The sequence below is a fragment of the Amphibalanus amphitrite genome, unplaced genomic scaffold (assembly GCF_019059575.1).
Source record: "Amphibalanus amphitrite isolate SeventyFive unplaced genomic scaffold, NRLGWU_Aamphi_draft 000058F_arrow, whole genome shotgun sequence".
Classification (NCBI taxonomy): domain Eukaryota; kingdom Metazoa; phylum Arthropoda; class Thecostraca; order Balanomorpha; family Balanidae; genus Amphibalanus; species Amphibalanus amphitrite.
This window is the reverse complement of record NW_024881554.1, coordinates 1345936-1351955: the sequence shown is the minus strand read 5'-3', so window position 1 is coordinate 1351955 and position 6020 is coordinate 1345936.

The following is a 6020-nucleotide window of genomic DNA, read 5'->3' as shown; positions in this document are numbered from 1 at the left end:
GTAACTCGGCTCCTGGGCCACGTAGCGATACGCGGAAGGCGGCGTTCGAAAGAGCGTCAAAAATAATGACGAAATCACTTCGGTCAATTTTTTTGGTCAGGTCAAAGGTCAGGTCACCAGAGGTCATTGAAGGCAAAATTTCGCCGATTTCCAGGTCGAATGTCGAAAAATTTCCAAGAAGCCAACGCATAACTCGGGAACCAATAGGGGAGAGTGGGGTGGGTTGTATCAGTTTTTACTCCGAGACCCATAACCTCGTAACTATCCGTGATAAACTCATTATTTCCATACTATCTCCTTCCTTGATTCTTCTGCTTTTTTGTGCAAAGTAACTTTTCCGCTACCTCTACTAGTTTTTCTTCTACGGTCTGCCGAATAGAACAATGTTTTTGATACAACTTGCCCCATGGCTTGGGTGAGTTGTATCACATGGTGGGGTAATTTGTATCACTATTTCACGTTTCAGGGAGTGTGCTTACTACTGGTTTTGAACATAACAACAACATTAAATGGGGTTAATACAATGTATATGCTCATAGGCTTCACTTTTATTAGATCAAACTTAGGTCAATCCGAACGAAACATCGAAACGAACGAAACATCAACAGACTAGACGCAAAAGTGACCCGTTAAGAGCAAAGCAGCCAACACATTGTGCCGAAATGGAACGAGTATTGACTAGCTACCTACAAACGCGAGCCAGGGCTTAGCTTTCACGATCAAAAGCAACATACCCATACATACATACATACATACATGTTACAACATACCCCACCCGGCTCTGATACAACATGCACCTCGCCGCCATCTTGGAAAAAAACTTCCTCGTGCTCAAAAACAGCGGACAGCTGGAGAAATTCATTTTCACTCACGCAGCCTTAGAACCTACCCTCACCACCGCTACGGAGATCTTTCAAATTCGTGCACATCTAAATGCCCAAAACACACATTTTCCTGCAGCTTAATTTTTTAGAATGACATTAAAAAAACATAAAATCGGCTCTCACCTCGAGACGCGTCCACCCAGCCACACGACAGAACATGGAAAGGTGGCGCCCGGAAAACCTTGTCGGCTGGTCGTGTCACGAGCGCTATCTATTGGATAAGTTTGGCACAATTCGCCCTGATACAACTTGGACATGATACAACTCACCCCGCTCTCCCCTAGAGCTACAGCGCCGCGGAAAAGTGCATTCGATAGCCCTATTAACGCCCTTTCTGAGTAATTCTCTCAGATTTGACCTAACGTCAACGGTTTTGCCTGCAGGGGGCAAAAACTGCAAAAATAGCCGATTTTTTCGGAATCAGTCTTTCTGCAATAACTTTTGACCCAAGCCTTGTACGAGCTTACTTTCACCGGAATCGTGTTCCTCTCGTCAAGACGCATCGAATGAACTATAACTTGACCTTGAAAGGTCAACTTGAAAATTTGACCTCAGGTCAAGGTCATGACCTGACCGGAAAGGGTCATGTTGCATATCAGTCGATCCGTATCGTCGAGCCGAACACATATAAGGCGTTTTCATCGCTCTAGCATGCCTCTATCAAAAGTTATTTGCGAAAAACTGTTAGATACCATTCGTGACCTAAGATGACCTCAGGGCACAAACAAGGGTCACGGACACCATTTTCATGTTCAGTGTGTCTAAACCACTTGTAATTCGGTGTTTGGGAGTGTTCATAATGTCTTTCGTCCAAAAGAGGCGCATTTCAATTTTCTCCCATTGACTTATAATGGGGAGGTCGCAAAATTGACCTGACCTTAGTCCTTAGGTCATCGATATCAAAATTCTGAGATATACATTTTGTACATGCTATTGCTCTTAGCAATCGCTGAAAGTTTCAAAGCGATCGGTCACTCGGTGTAGCTATGACAGACATTGAAACTTTTTATGAGGTGAGGTCACTTCAAGTGACCTGGTGACCTGACCTTGAATGACCTTGGTCTGAAATTTTCACAACTTGTGTAGAATTGATGTATGATAAGGTGTACTAAAAACCACAAGGGGGGGGGTGTTCAAACACCCCCCCCCCCCAGCAGGGCGCGGGATATCGGAACGGCAGGACAGACATGACATGGGGAAACATCGCTCTGGAGATTAAGCGGTCTCTCGTGTAGCCAGAAACGTGACTTCACAGATGGGTGCACCTGTGGTAAAATAATGGATTTCTTTTTTTCCTGGCCCCGACAACCTCGACCTGAATCGGACAGCAAATAACATTTGCTGTTTTATGGGGTGCGTGGGTCGAAGCAGAGTCCAAGCGCTATTAGGGTCACATCGTGAGGTTAATATCCGAGAAAGGTTTGCTAGCTTCTCTAACAGCCTTTCTGGCATGCGATATCGTCTAGATTTGGGAAGATGACTCATCCAATCCAATCGCACTGGTATGATTACGGAACGAGCGAAGCGAGCGGAGTCTCATACTGAATTAAGGGAAAATCCTGAGTATGAGCGGCCGGCCGGCCGTGGGGACGCTCTTCAAAAGCTAATATCTTAGGAACGAGACATCCGATTGACAAGCGGTCTTCTTTACTGAATGTCACTTGGACGTAAAAGTTCTGTGGTGTAATGGCCACCATGCGTTCTTGCCAACCACCGCACGTGGCGCGGCGCGTGGTAAAGTTGGGCATTTTTTAAGAACCCCCAAAATTGCAACCTCAATAACGGCACAACGGTTGGGCCGATTGAATTGAAACTCGGTACACAGTTAGGTCTCCATCAGATAATTCATGTGCATGTGTTAAGGTTGGGGTGCTACAGCACGTGCGCACGTGCAGGGGGCGCTCCCAGATCTCGAGAACGGCTGGGCCGATTGCGCTCAAATTTGGTACACGGTTGGGGACCAGTTAGTAGGGTGCCGTGCAAAAGTCAGTTTGGACCCCGCTTGCACGTGCGCACGTGCAGTGTGCCGCTTCCAGATCTCGAGAACGGCTAGGCCGATTGCGCTGAAATTTGGCACATCGCTAAAGACCGGTTAGTAGGGTGCAGTGCACAAGTTAGTTGGAGGTACCCCCTCGCAATTTCGCACGTGCAAGGCCCATCCTCTCGCTCGCTCCGTTGGTCGCCCAAAAGGCGTTTTACTGGTATTATCACAGATGACAGAAACATGCAACCATTCAGCGATAGTGAGCTACAGATAGTGCAAATTCAAGATAAGAAATAAAACAATCAACAGAGCTCTGTCACAGTCCTGTTTGGCAATGACTGTTATATTTGATCTGAGGAACAGGTTTGAGATCCGCTTTAACATAACTGTCGACTACGTACTGTTTGAAAGTTTTATCCCCCCGCAACGATTCCCTGGCACTGAGGGTTTGCTAAGTTCCAACATTTAAGGGCTGTGCAGAGACTCGCTTATTGCGTCATAGGTCAACGGCCTGACCCGACATAAAAATGCGGTTGGTGTTCCAACATCAAGTAAGCCAACATTCAGCTCTCTATGCTAATTCGTTGCGAGTAATCGCGAGATGACCGTCAGCGCTTGCTATCGATCCATCCCCTCGGCTGACGAGGATTAGCCTGGAATTATTAGGTGACTGAAATCATTTCCGGTGCGCGAACGTCCACGCCTGGGTGCGCCACGGCGAGCCGAGGGCGGATCGATCAACTGCTTGGCACTAATTCCCACATATAACATATTGTAGTGCTGTACTGCCCGGTTGGAAGGAGGTAAGCTCATGTCCGCTTTGTGTACAATAATGGCTCCAGATGAGAGCGACTGGGATGAACACTTTCGACACGAGGAGATGTCATGCCCATTGCCCATCCCCATTCCTTGCCACTTGACATGAAATCTACGACGAACAGAAATGTGCCAATAACCATGCCCATTATGCATGTGTCATTACTGTTGATGATGAGGTCTAGATTCTTCTAGCACAATTAATTACCTTTTCATAATAATCGACTGTCGACATCCTAAATTCAGTTATGGCAGGCTTCGCAGATTTGCGCACATGAAAATCACATCACGATTTTAAGAACGATTTGTAGAACGTTTGGCAATAGGTACTTACACAGATGCGCAACCTGCCCTTTGCACACAAAAAAGACGCTCGCCAATACGAAAAAAGGTACCTTACCGTTCTTATCATTCTGGTTGATGCAACATTTGTTAGCTCCATATATTGGGAAAGTTTTCAATCTGCTTATTTTGTGCAATCATCCTTAGTGCATAGGTAAACGCATAGATAACATGATTCATGTTATCTATGGTAAACGGTATCCTAGTTTCTATAGCCTATATCAACTAGTGCCATCAACCTTCAACTCATCGGCATTTGGTGGGCAGCTCACGGGAATCGATAAATTCCATGGCAGTCGTCGGCGTCTCCAGCACTAACGTCCCATGGCACGGAGCTCCACAGGTCAAGGTCGTCTGAAAACACCATCCTGTCGCGCGAGTAGTGTGGAGGGAAGAACGATGCGCTGGCGTCTGATCGCTACTTCAACCATATAACATAACTGAAAATGCACTCAAATGGCCACACAATCGGCATTGTTTCTTCGCACATACCTTCATTGTCGGGTGTCGCTCCTCTCGAGTCCCGGTGGCACTTACATCTTCTGCCCGCTATCACCAGTTTCAGTCGTCTCCACTTCATCAGTTCAAACGTTCAGACAGTCGTTTGATTAGTTCAGCAGGCGGGCGCCTTGCCTAGAATGGTGCACTGGATCAGCAGGCGCCTGCCGTGCGTCCAGGCACTCTTCGTTCACATCCAGCGCTCGCCAGTACCCACAGACTGACTGTACTGAGGCGCAGGTTTGCAACCGTTCAACGCCTACCAGGCAGGGCTCAATAGTGCACGATAGTACTCAACACTACACTGTAGTGCTCACAACTTCTCTCACACGCTAACCACTGCCGGCGGCCCCGTCCGGGGTCAGTCCGGCGCCCACTGTGCCCGGTGACTCAGCGGGCCGTGCAGTCAGCTGGTGCGGTATGTCGCTCACTGTGGCGGTCCTTGTGCCGCCTGTTGTGTGCACGATCGAAGCGGTGACGGGGCGCAGCCTGTGGCGCAGCCCACCCGACGTGGCACCGGGCGGCCGGCCGCGGGCACCGACCGTCGTGGGGCACTGACGCCGAAAACGGTCCGAGTTACCGGCCGGACGACAGTCGCCGGTAGACAGTGTCACCGGTAGACACTGGACTCATGTCACCGGTACTAGTGTAACAGTCACCGAACAGTCATGTGACAGTCACTCACAGTCGTGTGACAGTCACCGATAGTAACTAACTATACTTTATGACAGTCACCGACAGTGGTGCGACGATCCTCTACGGTCAAGTGTGACAATCACCGACAGTCTTCGTGTGACGAAGGCTGACGGTCGTGTGACAGTCATCGACAGTCATGTAATAGTTGCCCTCCGTCATGTGACAGTCATCAGCAATCGTGTGACAGTCACCGACAGTCGTGACTCGGTATCGGGCGTTGACCCCGCGGTATTGGCTAGCGTTAGGCACGCGTGCAGAACAAGGGGCTATATAAACCATCCAGACATTAATACTGATTGGGTCCCGATTATTGGTCAAGACCGCAGGGAATAATGCATATTGGGGTCTGCACTAATTGACGCCTGTCTTGAGCACATAAAGTTTGATTTACATGCATGATTCGCTTTGTTTGAAATTCGAATACACAAGGTATGACGGAAGTACCCATTGAAGGAAAGCTAGGAGTACTACAGTTGGGGATTACGGGGGCTACGATCTACATACTGATCTAGGTTTGCTCTGTTGAGCTAGAAACATCGTTGGAACAATTTTCCTAGCGCCAAACCACTTGAGACTACCTTTTATGCACACAGTAAGCAAATGCCAGGAGCACTCATGCCTAGAGATACGACACCCACCTGAAAGCGGCTGCTCAGCCGGAGTTCTACGGCCTCGGGTCAGATATGCGCGATCCCTCGGCCTCTTGGACACTCGGGCGCACAGGACGAACCGACAGACAGGGCTCGGTGTGCGACTGGTCTCCACGGGGTTGACCGCCCTCTCCTGGTCCATCCCGGGAC